The following is a 16,039-nucleotide window of genomic DNA, read 5'->3' on the forward strand; positions in this document are numbered from 1 at the left end:
GAATTTATTAAAGGAGATACAAATTCTTTACCTGATTTTCTTACTCGAGAATTTTTGCAAAACAGCAATGACATCCAAAAAAGATAAAAAGCCTGTCCAATCCTCTACAGATCAAGTCAAGAAAAAGACTTGGTATGAAATTGTTAAACAGGAAGAAGAAGAAGAACTAAAGGACACTGCTCAATCAAGACCACAGGTAAACAGTGATATCGAAAACAGACTTAAATTCCTGGAAAGCCTTCTGGAAAATTCGGAAGTAAAAACTGCTATAGATCAAGCTCATAAAAAAGAAACTTCTAGCAAAACCGAGGTTTCTATCAAAGATTCCTTTATTTCAAATACCGAAAATACTACAAATTCCCAGCTTGCCCTTACCCAAAGGTCTTTGAAATCCCCTTCCGAATTTTTTGAAAAACAAATGTGTCAAACAATTATACAAACTGAAAAAGGATTTCTTGAGCAAGATCCTTTTCATACTCTTCAAAATTATTTTGGAAAAGGAAGATATTATAAACCTTGGGATGAAATGAAAAATCCTGTCTATTACCAAGCAATATTAGAATCCACGGATTCAGCAATATTCAAACATTTCTTCATTGATGCAAAGCATGAAGATCCAGCTTACTCTACATGCAAAATTTTAAAAGTTATAGCACCCATTGATTGGGGTCACCATCTATCAGAAGCCATTCTTTTCACTGAAAAATATAAAGAAGCCTCGTTCTTTGATATTCCTTTTAATTATTGGGACTACCAACAAGCCTGGTACAATGCCTTTTTGATACAAAACCAAAAGCATAAGCACACATGGTTATTCTATTTTGATAACAAAACCTGTGATCTTAGACAATTCCCAAATTGGTGGAACCTTTGGTGGGAATTTTTCGGTTCAGCTTATGAGATTCTCCAACACTCAGTCCAGCATTCTTTCAAGGTTTTTAAATCCCAGTATAAACCCTCAGAAGAAGAAAAACGTTTCCAACCTCTAGCTTTATTTTGTACAAAATTCTACCTTCCATGGGTACTTTCTTGGACAGTGGAATACTCAGATGATAATGCTTCTCAAATCAGAAGAAGGTTCAGAATCAAATGGTGGGACAAATTCAAAATTCCCCAAAGCCTTTCAACACCTAACATACAAATTTGGATTCAAAATAACAAGAAAATGAGAATTCCTATCCAAAACATCTATAAAAAACCATTACTACAGCCATTACAAAAAACATCTTTCTCCTCACAAAAATCTCAGATGGCAGCACTACTTGCATCAGCAAATACTCGTGAAGAAGTTTTAGCAGTAATGGAAAAATTTTCAGCAGGAACATCCAAAGAACCACAATCTCCAGAACATTCAATCAATCTGGACGATGAAGACGATCTTGAAGATGAAAAGATCTTTGGAAATAGTGGAGTATAAAAATTTGTATATTATGTATTTTTAATTTCCTGTAATTGTAAAAAAAAAAAAAAAAAAAAAAAAAAAAAAAAAAAACGAAAATAATATAAAATAATATAATATAATATATTATATTATTCCACCTCTTTACTTTGCCTATAAATAACCACTCATCACCCCATTCTAAACCACTTGAAAAAATTGGAGATACTTAAAAACACTCCAACACTTCTAAATTCCTCTCAAACCTCTCTTCCAAATTCCCTCAACCTTTCTTCAAAACCTTTTCTTTTCTTCTCTTTCTTTCTTCATCCTTGTTCTTCATAAAACCTTTTTGATCCCTTCAACCTTCTAAATACCTTTAAAAACTTGTTTATATTATGCATCAAGTTCTTCAAGAATCTTGAAGAAAGTTGTAAATATTTGAAGATTCCAAGTGTTGTACAAATTCCAAGGTTTGTAATGAAGTTTTAATTATTATTATTCTTGTGTTATTTATATTATTTACCTATATAAATATATTACATGGACGGTTCTACCGCCTAAGCACTATATAAATATATTATATATCTATATATATATATATATTTATGTATACTTATATCTATAAATATTATATGGTCGGTTCTACCGCCTAACGAGTCCGTTAATATTCGTGGTGTTCTTTGCAAAAGTATGCTCTGCATATAATCTTTGATTATATGTATCAGAAACTGGAGGAACCATAATATTATCTGAGACGTTTAAATTCCAGCTTTTAATTTCTGCAATTTAAATTCCAGCAATATATACATATATGTATATATCAGTGGTGTTAAAAAACCCACTATATTTAAATTCCAGCATTTAAATTCCGCACTATATATATATATATATAATCATTGGATTCCTTTCATTAGGAACCATTTTAAGCTTTAATATATATATTTCTAGCTTTGTGGTGTCCTTTCAAAGGAACCATCATATTATTTTATGATATATATATATTATGCTTGGATTCCTTTCATTAGGAACCATTTTAAGTTTTAATATATATTTCTAAGTTTGTGGTGTCCTTTCAAAGGAACCATCATATATATATATATATATATATATATTCAGCTGCCCAACTATTCCTGCCCACCCCGTTTCTAACTACTAAAATCTGGTACCGGGCTTTAGTTGTTTTTTTTAATTTTTCGCATTACTAAAACACGGTATCGGGTTTTAGTTGTCGAGAACGAGTTGTACATCATTGGTTGGGCAGCTGAAAATTTATATATATATATATATATATTTGATATTTAGATAATTTTGATATTGAAAATTCTTAAAGGAATCTTTTGCTTAAGAACTTTCATTATTTTTATGGATTATGCCAAACAAATGATAATTTGTCAAAAATTTTCTTTTTACTTTTTTTATATTTCATAAGAAAATCAATATCTACTTACCAGAATGCAAAGTCTCCTGTTATTTTTAAAAAAACAATTTATGAATTTTTTACTTTTATTGCCAATTTGACTAGTTTGGTTAATAAAATGAACACTGATGTGGTGCAATAATTATCCCTCTTGAATACAGCGATCGAACCATGACGCTTAAACTACTATTTGGTTTAAAAAATTTGAGTTGTACTATTACCACCAGCTATAGTTTTTGATAAAACGGCAAACACTCGGTCCTACAATTATTATCAGAGCTAATAACATAGGATCAATTCACATTGATTGTAACTAGTGCAATTATTAGGAGGAAGATTGTTGGGTGCAATAATTGTTCTTGCTGGTAGAGCGATCGAATCATGACACTTGAGTTGTTGTGCGGTTTAAATGAGAATTCGTGGAAGGTGCATGTTGATTGTTCATCGTCTATTGAGGGTAGTGGAGTAGAGGTGGTTCTGATTTCTCCTGTGGGTGAGGAAGTGAAATTGGCGGTGAAATTAGATTTTAAGTCATCTAACAACGAAGCTGAATACGAAGCCGTTTTAGCTGGACTTCGAGCGGCTAGGAGTGTGGGAGCTGTGCGGATACATGTTTTTGTCGATTCACAATTGGTGGCACAACAAATAAAAGGGGCGTATGATGTGAAAAATGAAATCTTATTAAATATGCTCGAGAGGTGGGTAGGGCAAAAGAACAATTTGCGAAGGTGGTTGTAGCGCAAAATTCATTATTTTTTGAAATTAAAAAATAGAAAATGGATACAAAGTGAATTTGAGAAATTAAATAAAGATTAGTGGATGCAATCTCTAAATAATCCCTTGATTTTCCTCTTCAATGACAATTTCTTGATGGATTTGAATTTCTTGAGTATTTGATCTTCTTGGAAGACGATTTGATGTCTTGAGATTTGATTTATTGTCTTCATAAAGTTAATTCGATGGGTTAATACCTTGATATCGAATTAAACTTAAAAATTTGGGAAGAACGCGATGAACTCCTTGAATCGAGCCTTGAAATTTGTTATTTTGAATTTGATGAAGAACACGATCTTTTTGAATTCGATTTATTTGATGAAGAATACGAACTTTTTGAATTTGATGAAGAACATGAACTTCTTGAATTTGATGAAGAACACGATCTTCTTGAATTTGAAGAAGAACGCCTTGAATTGCGCCTTGAACTTCTTGAATATGACTTGAGAGAAAAACTCTTGAATTCTTCTACTCCTTTGCTTTAGTCTTCTGTTGTGTTTTCTTCTTTGTCATCTGCCCCTATTCTTAGCTGAAGGATGCAGATTCCTACCATTTTTATTTGATGAGGTGTCGCAATTTGATTGGCTCCTCCTGATTTATTTGGTGATTATCTTCCATTAATCACAAGATTTGATTTTAAATACTAAAAATATTATTATTATCTTCCAATTTGTGTAAGATGCAATCTTGATTTGATCACAAAATATATTAAAATATCAATTAATTAACTATTTATTCTTTTAGGAATTTAATCTCCCAAAAAATAGATAATTGTTTTATTGATATTTAATTATTTTGTACTTTCCATATTTGAAGGTCGAAAAATTTAATTGTCTACAAATGCCCCCTCAAGACTTATTCATGATTGTTTTGGGAGTGAATAAGTCACGAAAATTTAGTTGCTGAAATTTGATCTCTGAGGTTGCACAAATCCTCATTCCAAAATTTCAATTTCAATATCTTCCAAATTTCTTCCATGTGGATTTTTTTTATTGTGTTTAACTTTCACTGAAAATATAAGGCATGTTAATATTTCATGTGAAAAGAAAACAACAAATTCATGACTGTACTCAGAATATATCTAAGTTGCCTACATACCCAATATAGAGATCAAGTTATAACGTAGTTCAAAAATTTGATTGTTTGAGATGGGAGGGTGTCGTGCACAGTTTATACTCATGCGGGCCAGGAGTATCTATTTCTTAACCACCCTAGACTAGGTGGGGATTTAATATTTTAATCACATAAAATACCATAAGTGGGAGAAATACAGTTTAACCACATGAATTCACTATTGGTGGGGACATAATAGTTTAACCACATGTGATACCTTGGTGGAGTACATAATAGTTTAACCACATGTAATAACTTTGGTGGAGTACATAACAGTTTAACCACATGTAATACATTTGGTAGATACCGTTCACAGTTTATACTCTTGTGGGTCAGGAGTATTGGTAAAATATTCATCCCCTTTCTTGGAAATTTCTATTTCTCTTGCTCTATGATATTCTTGAGTTGGAGGCCCTTTCGCTCCACTTGTAGTTATGCTCAATTCCATGTCATGGGCTCGAGTAGCTAATTCTTCAAATGTCTTTGGCTGGATTCCTTGAAGGATATATCGAAGTCTCCAATGCATACCTTGGATGCACATCTCAATTGCAAAAGATTCGGACAATCGATTTTTGCTGTTAAGGATCAAATTTCTCCATCGATTGATAAATTCAATTACGGTTTCTTCTTTCCATTGTCGTGAGTTTGTTAGCTCAATCATGCTAACTACTCGTCGAGTACTATAGAAGCGATTCAGAAATTCTTGTTCTAGTTGTTTCCAAATATCAATTAAGCATGGCTCCAGATCAGTGTACCAATCAAATGCGTTCCATTTTAGTGAACGGAAAAATTGCTTGATTAGGTAATCTTCTTATGTCCCAGCATTGTTACACGTTTCGACAAAATAAGCCACATGTTGCTTTGGATTTTCTTTTGATATAAATCTAGGAGGTGCTCGACGATTCATATTGTTCCAAGAGATGTCTCTTAATTTTCCAGCAAGGATTGAAGGATTTGGGATCCATGGAAACTTGGTTGGAGAGCATGGACATAAATTTGGAAATTATTATAATGTTTTCGGAGGCCAAAAGGATCAAGAAGATGGAGAAAACATTTAAGAAATCACGAAATTGAATTCCTTGGTTCGAAGCATGCACCCACACTGTCAGAGAGATTTTGATTAATTAAATTGCGAAGGAGATGCGCGCCCGTGCTGCTGACTCGCGGGCCCGCGCTGCTGACTCGCGGGCCCGCGCTACCGAGATTTTTGCACACCGAAGGTGTTTTGTGTGTGTTCGGGGATTTTTGATATATTTTTGATATATTGTGATATTTTGAGTCTTTTAATTCTATTAAAAAACTTCTAGAAGATATCTTTGATATCTTTTGCAATATTTTTGCATTATCTTTAGGATTTTGGAATTATAATCCAATTAGGAAATCTTTAGTCTAATTCTATTAGGATTCTTAGTTTATTTCTTTTATATATATTGTAAAAATCTCATTCATGAGAGATAGAACAATTAAGATTTCAGATTATTGATTAATTAATACATAAAATTCTCTCTAAAATTTTTATTGAAGCTTTGTGCTTTACCCAAAATCAAACTTATCAAAGTTCTTCAACTTTGTGGCGTTTGTCGATCGATTTTTACTTGGGTTATCAAAGACAGGTTCCTTTGAAGGTCTAATTGAATTATATATTGTTTTCTATCGTGATTCTCTGTTGCTAGTAACGGATTCAACTAGAGGTGGAGATCCAAATCTGTTACTTGTTTCAAAAGTCGGGACAAATTATTTGATTTTTTTTTGTATTCAAATTGAGGGTGCGATTCGCTATAATCGTGCTTTTATTTCATTAATAAGAATTCATATCAGTTGGTATCAGAGCAAAGGTTTTGAATCAAGTAAGTATCCTATCTTATCCGTTCTTCGTGTTCTTCGTTCGTCGTTCTTAGTTTGTTGTTTTTTGTTCATTCAAACTTGTTATCCAAGTCTCGTGTCTTGTGCTACAAGTTATAAATTCAAAAAAAATCGAAAATTAAAAAAAAGAAGAGTTTTGAAATAGGTCAAAAAAAAGGAAGAGACCGAAAAAGATTAAAAAAAAAAAGGGAGAAGCAAAATAACTTGTGGCAAAGTTCTTGTGTGTTGTGATTCTTTGGATAAAAAGTTATTTCAATCTTCATAAAGTCAATTTCTTGTTTTGTGTGCAATCTACGTGAGTCGATTGACAAGTGTTTACAAGTTTTGAACTTGTGGGTTTGATATTTAAAATCACAAAGCATAAGCTATTCCATATTTTGAGTGAAAAAAGAGTGTTTGGGTGAATTCAATTGGAGTGACTTGAGAGATTTTGGGTGAGAAATATTTTATTACGAACCTTTTTTCTTGCAGGTACAATGCTTGAAAGAAAATTTGATGGGTATAGGGAGAGTGAAAGGATATTTGATTATGGGAGTAGGAGAGAGAGAATAATTGATTTGTATAGAGATGATGATGGTAGTCGTGGAGAAAAAGATTTTGAATATTATTTGGATAGGATTAAGAAAAATAAAATTCCGCGGTTCCATGGAGATATGGATTCGGAATCATATTTGAAGGGGGACAAAAGAGTAGAGAATATATTAGATGGTCGTGATTTTTCTGAAGCTAGGAAGGTTAAACTTGTCTTACAAGAGTTTATCGACTATGCTTGCACTTGGTGGGATAAAGTGATGGTGAATAGGAAAAGACATGGAATGAGTCCTATTTCTACATGGGATGAGATGAAGAGAGCATGCGGACACGTTTTGCTCCTAATGAGAAGAAAAGTGGAGTTTTCAAGCGTGAACATAAAGGTACATCTAAACTTTCAAATTCTAGTACCTTTGATATTGCATGATTATGGTGTCATAGAAAAGTTAAGCATGATATGAGCCAATGTTTTAAAGATGCTATGAAGAAACTGGCAGTATCAAGTGTAGAGCTTGAATCTAATGTTGTAGTGGAGCTTGAATCAAAAGTTTAAGTTAAAGAAATTGAGAAAATTGAGGTTGATGATACTTCAACTATTATTGAAGTGAGTGTTGAAATTTGTACAGTGGAAGGTGAATGGCTTGATGAGAAATCTTCTATTGTGCATGACGTGGTTGATAGTGGTATTAGTGTTGGAAAATGTGAATTGGTAGGTGAGTTTGTAGGTGTTGAAGAGTCATCTAATATTTTTGTGATAGATGAGAGTCATATGAATGTTCATAGTGGGACTAGTAATTTGTTGTTAGATGAGTCTTGTAATCTTGCTATTCAATTGAGTCCAAAAGAATTTCTTGAGAATCAATTGAAAATTCAAAATTAGAGTGATATGGCTAAAAAAAAGTGAAGAAAAAAGTGAGATAACCATGGAAGAAGAAAAAGAAAAAGAAAAAGAAGAGGCCGAAAAAATGAGTGTCTAAAAGAGTGAGATGACCTTTGAGGTAAAAAAAGAAAGGAAAGAAAAGAGAGGAAAGAGACCAATAAAAAAAAAAAATTTATGGTCCAAAATTGTGAGGTTGAAATTTTTGTTCAATTGAATAAAATCCCTAAAGTACTTATGTACAAGGAGGTTTTATCTCATTGTCATGATATAGCCGGTTCAATCCCGAGTATCGTTTGTTCTTTTTTGCAGGATTTTGTAGATGTGTTGATGAAGAAGCAAAGAAGATACAATACTAACAAGCTTAAAATGTTGAATCCATGTGAGGTTGGTCATGCCCTTGGAGAGGTTAGAGATTTGAGAGTTGTTTCATTCGAGAGATATGATTTAACTTTAAATGTTGAATACCAATCAAATGTCTAGTTTCAAAGGTATGGTCTAAATTCTAAATTGCTTGGATTAAATTTCTTTGTTGAGAGATTTGTGAATATGCTATCTACGAAATATGGATTGAATTCAAATCTTGATTTTAAGTTATTGGAATCTAGGTATGTTGAGGAATTGAATAATTTGGATCATATGGTAGTGTTGAAATCATTTGTTGATCTTAATGTGTTGGAATCTTGGTGTGATACGAGATTAAGCAAGTTGGTGTATGTTGTTGTGAATTATTTGAATTGTGTTGATGTGAGTCAATTGTGAATGAATAGTATAGGTAAAAAGTCATATTTGCTTGAGTGGCTAGTGTTGACTTTTGGGCTAGCTAATGTGCGTAATACTTTCATGGGATTGATGGGTTGTGTTTTGCAAGCATCAATGGGTAACTTTGTTGTGGTATACTTTGATTATATCTTAGTATATAGCAAAAATTTTAATGTGCATGTTGAACATTATGAAGTTGTGTTAATCATGTTGGATATGCCGTTTTTGGGTCATGAGCATGTTAGAAAGTTGAATGTTTTTCGTGCAAAAGAACTTGTTGATTTTGGTGTAAGTTCTCAAGGATTTCGAATTGTTAGTAAATAGTTAATCAAGTACCAACGAGGTAAGGAAAATGTGGTAGTTACTACACTATCACCAAGGTATGAGTTCTTATCTCTTTTGGTTACGAGGTTCTTATGGTTTGAAAATGTTAATGAATTGCATGAATGAGTTATTGATTTTGAGGAAGTATTTGGAAAATACTTGTGCGGTGTTAATGATTTATTCTATGTGAGCAATAAGTGTTTGTTTAAGAAGAAAAGAATTTTCATTCCACATTCGTCATTGAATAAGTTACTTGTTGTGGGAGCATGTCGTATAAAGTTGATGTGTTGTTTGGGAGATTATAGAGCAATGAATATGCTGTATTTGTTGTGGTTGCATATGAAGAGATATGTTGAGAGGAGTTGTGAGTGGCATATTTCAAGTGCATTGTTTTTTATTCCTAGAAAGCAATGGTTGTACTTAACTATGAAATTTGTGTTGGGGTTAACTAGGTCTACGAAGGGGAGGAATTTGATCTATGTTTTGCTTAATGGAATTTTAATCATGTTTATGCATGCGAATTGTTATGAGGTGTTTAGATTAAACATGAAAAATTTCGTGAATTTTGATATTGTTATGAGTATGCAAGTTCTATTAGTGCATGTGAAAAATAATTTTAAAGTTTCTAATTCTTACTTGGTTTTTGTAGACAAGAGGCAAGATTTGAGGACAAATCTTTTTGAAGAACAGGAGTCTGATATGAATCTAGGAGGTGCTCGACGATTCATATTGTTCCAAGAGATGTCTCTTAATTTGCCAGCAAGGATTGAAGGATTTGGGATCCATGGAAACTTGGTTGGAGAGAATGGACATAACTTTGGAAATTATTATAACATTTTTGGAGGCCAAAAGGATCAAGAAAATTGAGAAAACATTGAAAAAATCACGAAATTGAATTCCTTGGTTCGAAGCATAGGTGCGCCCGTGCTGTTTACCCGCACGCCCGCGCCGTCATCTGCGAGAGGTCACCGCGCCCACACCATTGCCTTGCGCGCCCGCGCTGTCGGAGAGATTTTGATGAATTAAAATGAGAAGGAGATGCGCTCCTGCGCTACTGAGATTTTCATACACCGAAGGTGTTTTGTGTGTGTTCGGGGATTTTTGATATATTGTGATATTTTGAGTCTTTTAATTCTATTAGGAAACTTCTAGAAGATATATTTGATATCTTTTGCAATATTTTTGCATTATCTTTAGGATTTTGGAATTATAATCCAACTAGAAAATCTTTAGTCTAATTCTATTAGGATTCCTAGTTTATTTCTTTTATATATATTGTAAACATCTCATTCATGAGAGATAGAACAATTAAGATTTCAGATTATTGATTAATTAATACATAAAATTCTCTCTAGAATTTTTATTGAAGCTTTGTGCTTTACCCTAAATTAAACTTATCAAAGTTCTTCAACTTTGTGGCGTTTTTCGATCGATTTTCACTTGTGTTGTCAAAGACAGGTTCCTTTAAAGGTCTAATTGAATTATTGATTGTTTTCTATCGTGATTCTATGTTGCTAGTTACAGGTTCAAATAGAGATGGAGATCCAAATCTGTTACTTGTTTTAAAAGTCGGGACAAAATATTTGATTTCTTTTGTATTCGAATTGAGGGTGCGATTCGCTATAATCGTGCTTGCCTTTCATTCATAAGAATTCATATCACCTTTGTCATCGAATTGCTGAAACTTTGGAGCTTGGTAACCAGTGGGCATCCTCAAGCCATCGATCCTTTGCGAGTATGGCTTGACATAGGTGAGAGATGACTTGGAGCTTCCGTCAAGTTTTTCTTTTGTAGTACCCATGATGAAGTCTTTTAACTGGTCCATGGAAACTGACCCATCACATGAAAAATGTAGGTCTTTAGTATGTTTCTTTTTTTTTCTTCAATGATGACTTAGTTTCATCTTCTTTGTCCATGTAACTTGTATCAGTATGGTTTATCTTGTCCATCAACTTCATAATTTGGGAGTCTTGTTCTTGAACATGTTTCGCGAGTACCTCAATGGCCTTCGTCAAGTTTGCTATTTGATCTTCTAGAGTTGTGGCATTTGTCACCATCACGCTTTCTATGTGAGAGTTCGGATGGGTCTCAAGGAAATGAGTTGCCTCCGAAGATACTTGTAATTTCTTGGACATACTTCTCGTGATGACTCCAAGACTTCCAGTAGACTTCATTGCAGAAATATTCATGCTCGAGATATTTTCATTAATAGACATGGTGGCTTAAAACTTTTGGTGAAGAAAAAAGATGAAGGGTAGAGATGGTCCCACTGGGCGTGCCAAAATTTTGTAGCGCAAAATTCTTTATTTCTTGAAATTAAGAAATAAAAAATGGATACAAAGTGAATTTGAGAAATTAAATAAAGATTAGTGAATGCAATCTCTAAATAATCCCTTGATTTTCCTCTTCAATGACAATTTCTTGATGAATTTGAATTTCTTGAGTATTTGATCTTCTTGGAAGACGATTTGATGTCTTGAGATTTGATTTGTTGTCTTGATAAAGTTAATTCGATGGGTTAACACCTTGGTATCGAATTAAACTTCAAAATTTGGGAAGAATGTGAAGAACTCCTTGAATCGCGCCTTGAAATTTGTTATTTTGAATTTGATGAAGAACACGATCTTCTTGAATTTGATGAAGAATACGGACTTCTTGAATTTGTCGAAGAACATGAACTTTTTGAATTTGATTTATTTGATGAAGAACGCAAACTTCTTGAATTTGATGAAGAACACGATCTTCTTGAATTTGATTTGTTTGATGATGAACACGATCTTCTTGAAATTGATGAAGAACACGATCTTCTTGAATTTGATTTTTTTGATGAAGAACACGATCTTCTTGAATTTGATGAAGAACAAGATCTTTTTGAATTTGAATAAATTTAAATATATTTGAAGAAGAACGCAATTAATCCCTTGAATCACTCATTGATCTTCTCGAATTTGATGATTTTGAAGAAAAACGCCTTGAATTGCGCCTTGAACTTCTTGAATATGACTTGAGAGAAAACTCTTGAATTCTTCTACTCCTAATTTGCTTCAGTCTTCTGTGTTGTATTTTCTTCTTCATCATCTGCCCCTATTTATAGCTGAAGGATGCAGATTCCTACCATTTTTATTTGACGAGGTGTCGCAATTTTATTGGCTCCTCCTATTGTGATTATCTTCCATTAATCACAAGATTTGATTTTAATTACTAAAACTATTAGTATTCTCTTCCAATTTGTGCAAGATGCAATCTTGATTTTAAAATCTTGATTTGATCACAAAATATAATAAAATATCAATTAATTAACTATTTATTTTTTTAGGAATTTAATCTCTCAAAAAATAAATAATTATTTTATTGATATTTAATTATTTTGTACTTGCCATATTTGAAGGTCGACAAATTTAATTGTCTACAGTGGTTATTGAGCAGATACCTAGAAGGAGAATGAGAAAGTAGATGTTTTGGCAAAGATGGCTGGCTCTATTGGGAGTTGGAAAACTAGAGAGGTGGTATTTCAGGTGCAGCTCACACCTCGTATGAGCTTGTCCATACCTGAACTCGGGGAGGAGGATTGGAGGGTCGTCATAATTAATTACTTGAAGGAAGGAAAGCTACATGAGGACCCTAGGGAAGCTCGAAGGTTGAAGTTAAAGAGTTCAAGGTATGTATTGGTTGCACTACAAAAAAAACTCTTATTAACAACACTCAAACGACAACAGTTTTATCCAAAAGCTGTTGTCTTTTACCTTATAAAAATAGTTTTAAATAAAAATGTCGTCTTTGGGCGTTTTTCTCATAAAAAAGACAACTACTTTTGAAAAAATGTTGTTTTTTGGTGGTATAAGACAACATTTTTCAAAAGTGTTGTCTATGAGCGGATTTTGAAAAGATACGACAACAATTTTGAAAACATTTCTTTTAAAAATGTTGTCTTTTAATTTTTATTGTTTTTAAATGTTGTCTTTTAATTTTTATTGTTTTTTTAAATAACTATATACAACGTGTGTGAAAGAAAAGGAATTTAATTCTCGCCCCTCTCAAACTTTCATTCTCGCCTCTCTCACACCCTCCACCGTTGAATGTTCATATCTCCTCCATCCGTCACTAAAATTTTGAACGGTTTGAGGGTTTTGTTCCTTAGATCAGTAGCTTCGATTTGAATCATGATTCACCATTTTTTATGCTCCTTTATGCCCAAATCGAGCCCTGTTCCTGACCTATTGCTCCGTGCGTCTTCTCCGGTGAGTTCCACAACTATTTTTTTTCGATTCTTAGTGTTATAGGTTGGTTTCAAAGCTCAAGTTAGTATTTGAGCCAAGCCCATAACTTTCTGCTCATTTCAGCTGTGATTTAGGTTCTCCGGCGAGCTGCCGCCACTCAACCACCGTGGAACAAGTGCTGTTCGGTTTCCATCCTTGTCTAGCTCTGATTCTTTAAGTTTTTAGGGTAGTTACAGCAAGGTTCCAGCCCCTATTCTTGACTATAGTATGCTACCCGGAGGTTAGAAAATGGCCGCTCGATTTCAATTTTTGTCCCTTTTATGTCTCGCTTATTTTAGTGTCGAACTAGGTAATGTGATATTGTTGGAAATTGTCAATGTATTGGTCATTATTGGATTATTATGATGATTTAGAGCGATAATTCATAAAAAAAATTATGTTTGAAATCCTGGAGACTAGTTTTTATTGTGTACATTTTGTGAAAATATTTTTCCAAGTGTTCCTGGAAGCCTTAAAAATCAATATTTATTGAAGGTTGTATTCAAACCTTAGGCCGTTTTTGATGTAATCTTCTTATCTGTAGTTGGATTTTTTTCAAGGGTTGAATGCTTGGTGTTAAGACCCTTCTTTCTGGAGTCATGAAATCAATCGATCTTTAAGTTTGCGATCTCAAGGTAGCACTAATATAGAATCTCTTTTACAAATTTAAGATGATTGTCTCTGTAATATTGAGTGCGTCTATTTATGTTCTATTCTCAATATGATTGTCTCCGTATATTTAGAGTCTCTCTATGGATCTCCTCATTCAACTTGGGAATATTCTGATTATAATTCACTCTATCAAGTTTAATTGCATTCTTGACTTGGTTGCAGCTGCAGAAACTAGTGAAATCATTTGCGAGATTGCATGACCATTCTAAAAGTATGTGCAATCATTCTCATGCCTAAAATTGATCACAATCTATCTTTGTACTATCTGATGCTAGCCTCGACATGGCCATGTTTATCTTAGGTGAGTGCGTACTCAGATTCTTGGATGGGATATTTACCCCATCAGAATATTGCTACTTATTTCTGAGCATATTCTTCTTGAAAGTTTTAGAATTAAATGTTTCAGAGTTCCTTTTTACGGTAAAGTTCCGGCCTTTCATTCTTGGGCATAAAAATACAATGATATGAACAACTTTTCTTAAAAAAATATTAACTTGCAGGTTGGAACCTGGTTTGACACATTTTTTTATTTCTTTACGGGTTTGTTTATGGCCCTTCAACCGAAGCTGATAGCATGGGAAACACCGTGGCGGGATTCACCATGGCTGTGAGATTTCTCATAGGTTCGGTAGTAATATGTCCCATCACGTTATGAAAATTCTATAAGTTAGAAGGTTTCTTCTACTTGGTCAGTATATTTTGTTACCTTTGCACCTTTCCCTGCTCTTTCTCATCCCAAAGAAGCTGTTTCATCATGGCACTTTTACCCAGTTATGTTTTTTTTGTTAATTATTTACTTTTACTGGCCCTGCATCAGTGCATTGGGTGTTTTTTAGGAATAATCTTGGACTTGTTTGCAATGCATAAAACAAAATGCTTATGTTCGTCGGGCCAGCCCGTCTCGCCATGAAAAATTAGCGAGTTGGGTTAGGGTTTTATTGGGCCATTTGGAGGCGGTCCTAAACGGGCCAACCCAAACGGGCTGCAGGTTGAGGCGGGACAGAGCGACCCGCGAGTTTTAAAAAAATAAAATTTTTACTTTTTTTTAATTATGGGCATAAAAATACTTATTTTTAAATAATGTGATTCTAAAATTATAAAACTAGTATTTGTAATGTTTTTAATATCTTACATTATTATTATTTTATTGTTAAATATCTATTTACATTATTCATATTATTTGGAAATGCAATTTTTTTTATCTAAAATATAATAGTTAACATCAAAATTTTAAATGATTTGTTTGATTGTGACATTTATTATTTGTTATTGTTTAACATGTTGATATATTTTTTTCAATCTCAAATACTAATTTTATTTTTTGAATTTTTATATATATTTTTATTTTTTTAAAATTTTGGCGGGTTGGCCTGTCTGCCTAGCCCTCAACCCACGGTGGGGCAGGGTGGGGCAAGTTAGGGTTTTTATGGCCCGTTTGGAGGCGGGCCTAAACGGGCCAACTCAAACGGGTCAGGGGTCATGGCGGGGTGGGGTAGCCCGTCTGACAGCTCTAGGAGTGCCCAAGAGTTGATCACATCATGTGATAGTTTCAGACGACATGCTCGATTACAACATCGACCCATGGAGATGATGAAAGCTATCGTCTCCGCTTGTCCATTTGATGAATGAGGCATTGATATCGTAGGCCTTTTTCCCGTAGCTCCTGCTCAAAAGAATTTTTTATTGGTGGTGGTTGATTATTTCTCGAAGTGAGTGGAAGCTGAGCCTTTGGTTAAGATTACTGAAGGAGATGTGTTGATATTTGTGTGGAAGAATATAGTGTGTTGGTATGGGATACATAGGAGACTGATATCCAATAATGAAAGACATTTTCAAGGAGCTAAAATTCAAGCGTGTGGTAAGGAGATGAAAATTTAGCAAGCTTTCACATTTGTAGCTTATCCGCAATGTAATGGAGAAGTGATAGTGACAAATAGATTTTTTGTGCAAGGCATGAAGGCTAGACTTGGGAAATAAAAAGGGAGTTGGGTAGATGAGTTGTCAAGTGTCCTATGGGCGTATCGAACTACACCTAGAGAAGGAACAGAAGAGACTCCTTTTAGTTTGGT

At 33.6% G+C, this 16,039-nt stretch overlaps 1 long non-coding RNA gene across 1 annotated transcript; it reads left to right on the plus strand.

Annotated features, from left to right (window-relative positions):
- The first annotated feature begins 13,160 nt into the window (after window positions 1-13,160).
- Window positions 13,161-13,935, plus strand: LOC140878481 (uncharacterized). The gene is made up of 3 exons (XR_012149339.1): window positions 13,161-13,280; window positions 13,383-13,539; window positions 13,843-13,935. It is a non-coding gene; the product is annotated as an uncharacterized lncRNA (long non-coding RNA).
- Window positions 13,936-16,039: the final 2,104 nt, after the last annotated feature.

The sequence above is a fragment of the Henckelia pumila genome, chromosome 2 (assembly GCF_033568475.1).
Source record: "Henckelia pumila isolate YLH828 chromosome 2, ASM3356847v2, whole genome shotgun sequence".
Classification (NCBI taxonomy): Eukaryota; Viridiplantae; Streptophyta; class Magnoliopsida; order Lamiales; family Gesneriaceae; genus Henckelia; species Henckelia pumila.